We start from the raw sequence: 4,465 nt of genomic DNA, 5'->3' as shown, positions 1-4,465 counted from the left end.
ATTCTGGCTCCCTCTTGTGGAGAAATGCTCTTAATGTTTGCTTGCGACCCAAATTGTAGAAAGTTGTGGGAAACCTGAAGAAAGCAACCGTTACTTCCTTTAATCTGTACAAAGTGACTGACTTTTTAAATGTAATATTGTTCTGTTACAACATATAATTTTCAGTTCATATTGATGTTATTTTCATTGATCTGCATGCAATACATTTTCATAAATCGTTTTTGTCAGATGGAATAAACTGTTTTTAGCCCAATTTATAATGCTGTTAAAATAGCAATTTTCTTCTTTTTTTATTTCTAATTATGATATCCAAGTGAGAAAGCATTTTTATTGGAAGTCAATCTTCTCTTATGGTAGTAATAATAATAATAGCATCACTTTTTATAATATTTTAAGATTTACAAAGCAAATACTTTACAATACTCAAGCAGTGAAGTACTATAGGCAATACAAATCTTTGTAGCTCTACGTAGTTTACAGGTAAGGAATCTGAGTCAAAGGGCTTAAGTGACTTGACCATGTCCAAATACCTAAGTACTAGAACTGAGATTTGAACTTTACCTCTTGAAATATCTTGTGAAAGGACTAGGAAGCTGAATTTTCAGGAAGTCTTCCTGATCAACTTCCTATTGTTCAAAATAGATTAGGTTTTTAGATGGGTCAAATGTGGCATAATGGATAGAGTGTTGTCAAACCTAGAGCCAGAAAACTTAGGCTCGAACCCTGGCTCAAACACTTCATGGTTGTGTGACCTTGGGCTAACCACTTTACCTAAACCTCATTTTTTCTTATCTGTCAAATGGGAATAATAACACATTCTATAGCTTTTATGAGATTCAGTGAGATCATGTATTTAAAACACTTTGTAAACCACATATTACTTTATCAATGTAAGCTTTTAATATTATTTAATTTATCATTTAATAATAGCTTATATGTAATGAGGATAAACAACAAGTCTCTTTGGTGTGCTGTAGCTAGAGAAGACCAGAAGCCCTGCTGTTCCTCTCTTTCCCGGATAACTGTGTAAGGCTATTGTCTTGGTTCTGCTCACTTCACTTTACATCAGTTCATATAAGTCTTCTCAAGTTTTTCTGAACCCATTCCCCCATTCTGAACCCATTTGTCATTAGTATTCCATCACAATAATATACCATATTATGTTTAGCCATTTCCCAATTGATGGGTATCACTTCAGTTTCCAATTCTTTGATGTGTGGGCAATTTTCCTTAATAATTGTTTGAAATGTGAAATGTGAAAATTTGTTTAATTATGGCTTTTTAAATAATCCTTAAATTATCTTTCTTTCTTTTTTTTTTTCTTTTCCAAGAGCTGTTCTGAGCAGTTTAATTTATTGAGAGGAGAGGCTGAAGCAGCCACTCTTTTGTTTACACGGAATTATGGTTTTGATTGTTGTTTTTGCTCTGTTTTGGAAACATAAATAAAGTTTTTTACATTATTTTCGGCCAGGAGCAGCTCTGCAGTTTTTCTTTGTTGGTACTCCAACCCTATTAGCTTTGTTCTTTTTTACCTTTGAGAAAACAAGTTTTTTGATTCTTCTTTTCAGCACAGGAGACCTTTGCAGAATAGAACAGACTAAAGTGTTACTGAGAAGGGACAAGTGACAAAAATCAAATGGGATCCAAGTGTGAGAGAGGCACCAATTTACGTTTTCCCTTGATTATAAGAGTAGCCCACCACCACTGAATTCTATTCTCTCAGAGGGGTTCAATGAAAGCCAACCAATCTGATGCATGTGTAGTCAGCAGCCCCATGGACCTCATGGTTCCCAATGAGATAGACCAAGCCCTGGAGGAACTTCTGGCTTGAACTTTCCAGCATCTTGAAAGTGGCTGAAATGGCCATAAGAGCTTGAATGGGCCGCCAGACCATCATACACACCATCATGGTGGGGAAGATGGAGATAGTGTTGCCTGCCATATACATGATGAAAAGGTTCATGGGGATCTGTTTGAGGGGACCCAGCAATGTCCCAGCAACGTCCCAGCAACGCTTTTCTACCAGGATCCAGTCTGTTTCCTGCACGCTGGTATCTGGCACTTGCTTGTCCAGGTAACCCACTGGATACATGGAATCTCTCTGGCCACCTCCCCGATCACTTCGGCCCCTGCTGCCTCCTCCAGGGCCGCTCAGCTCAAAGGCCCATTTGAAACGGCGGCCTCGGTTTGCCACCAAACTTGCCTGGGTTGTCATGGCAACGGCTGCCTCCTAACGCCGCAGAGAAGGAAGCGGACCCAGACAGCTTAGCTTCCCAGGATGCACCGGAGACCCCGACCGCCCTCCAGCGGGGACAGCCGCAGATCCCGAGAGCGCGACCCCTCGAAGCCCTGGCCTCCCCTCCCAAACAGCACTTCCTTAAATTATCTTTCCTTGATATATTTTACAAGTTGGTTGTTTTTCATATGAGATAGTTCACATTTTTCTATTTTTCATTCTTTTTGACTTTTTATTGTTTCTTGATGTCTCATGGAATCATGTTTCCATTTTTAAAAAGGCTTTTAGGCCCTACCATCCCCTTAAGCTATTATTTTGTATTTCTTCTTCTTTTCTCAGCCAAACTCCAGCAAGAAGCTTCTTACATTAATTGCTTCTACTTACTCCCTTCTTACTCAGTCAACCCTTTGCTGTCTGGCCTCTGATCTTATCACTTAACTAAAACTGTTGTTTCACAGTTTACCAAAAGTCTTTTAATCTTCAAATTTAATGGTTTCTCAGTCCTCATCCTTCTCAGTCTGCTGCATTTGGCATTGCTGAACATTGTTTCCACCTGGTTTATCTTTTTTTCTCTAGTGTTTGTGGCACAACCATCTCCCTGCTCTTCTACCTGTTTAACTGCTTTGCTGGCTTATAAGCAAACCATATTTCACCTCTTAATTTTGGGCGTCACCCAAAGGTACTTCCTTGGCCTTCATATCTTTTCAGTCTCTATACTCCATGATCTCATCAGCTGTCATTGGTTTAATTATCATCTCTTCGCAAATGACTCAAAGGGCTTTATTTCCAACCCCAGTTTCTTCTCTGAGCTTCAGTCCTCCAAACTGAATGTCCTAAAGATATCTCAACATGCCCAAAACAAAACTCAGAATGTCACCTCTTTCTCAACTCTCTTCAAAACTTTTTCTTCTATTACTTAGGAACCTTCTTCAATGGCTCCCTATTACTCCACAGATAAATAAAAACCAAACCAAACCAAACCAAAAACAAACCTCAGCTTAGCATTTAAAGTCCTTTAAAATCTATCTGTAATCTCCACCTATAGACTTATTTCACATTATTTCCTTTCATATTCTCTATGTTTCAACCAAATTGGTCTTCTTGTTCTTCCCAAATTTGGTATGCCATCTTACGGTTTTGCATAGGCTATTCCCATCCCTGAAAAACAAACCTCACTCACTTCCACCTGTCAGAATCTTTAGCTTCCTTTAGGGCTCAGTTTATGTGCTATCTCCTTATTTTCTTTGTTGTTGTTGTTTTTTAGTTTGTTGTTTTGTTTGTTGTTGTTGTTCTTTGTGTGTGTGTGTGTGGTTTTTTTTTTTGGCTAGGCAATGGGGTTAAGTGACTTGCCCAGGGTCACACAGCTAGTAAGTGTCAAGTGTCTGAGTCCATATTTGAACTCAGGTCCTCCTGACTCTAGGGCTGGTGCTTTATCCACTGTGCCACCTAGCTGCCCTTTTTCTTCTTCTTCTTTTTTTTTTTAATGTACTATCTCCTTTAGGAAACTTTTCCTATCCTTCAGTTGTTAGTGCTCTCTTTGTGTGTGTGTGTGTGTGTGTGTGTGTGTGTGTGTTTGGTTTTGTTTTTGTTTTTGTGCTCTCTCTTTCCTCAAATTATTATGTGTACTTAGTTATTTTGTATTAGAAAACAATACAATATAATACCTCGATGGTAGGAACTGTTTTTTTGTTTGTTTTGTCCTTGGATCCCGGGCTGGTATAGTACCTGGCACATTGTGGACACCTAGTAAATGCTGGTTTGATTAGATTATGTTGCATTGGATTGGAAGCAACTATCAATCTACAGGGATGTGTTCTTCCTCTTTTCCCTTGCTTCAGTGTCTCATCTCTGCCCCACCCCCAATTCAGGGTGCCTTTTCTGCTTCTTGCCCTAAGCATAGGAAAGTCTACTTACAGCTCTAATGCTAACCCATTGATTCCTACCTCATGTCTCATGTTAACAATACTTTGAGGACTTCAGAACAAATACCTTTCATTAATTCAGTTCCTTTCTGAATTTCTCGTTTCTCTCAAAGTGCTTACTGTTTGATTTTGAGTTGCCTGTATACAGGAAATCTTTACCCTGGATTTCAAGAAAGGCCTTGTGAGTTTTGGAAAACAATATTGGTGTTTCTAGTGAATTTCAGTACAGTGATAAAGGATAAATGATGTTCTAGAGACACTATAAGATTCAGAAGTACATTTTAAATTATCTAAAAATACATTTTTT

At 38.5% G+C, this 4,465-nt stretch overlaps 1 pseudogene; it reads right to left on the bottom strand.

Moving 5' to 3' along the window:
• Nucleotides 1-1,682: 1,682 nt before the first annotated feature.
• Nucleotides 1,683-2,221, bottom strand: LOC114034238 (annotated as a pseudogene).
• Between the last annotated feature and the right edge of the window lie 2,244 nt (nucleotides 2,222-4,465).

The sequence above is a fragment of the Vombatus ursinus genome, unplaced genomic scaffold, assembly GCF_900497805.2.
Source record: "Vombatus ursinus unplaced genomic scaffold, bare-nosed wombat genome assembly UNPS02008685.1, whole genome shotgun sequence".
Classification (NCBI taxonomy): Eukaryota; Metazoa; Chordata; class Mammalia; order Diprotodontia; family Vombatidae; genus Vombatus; species Vombatus ursinus.
This window is presented reverse-complemented; position numbering and strand designations above follow the sequence as displayed.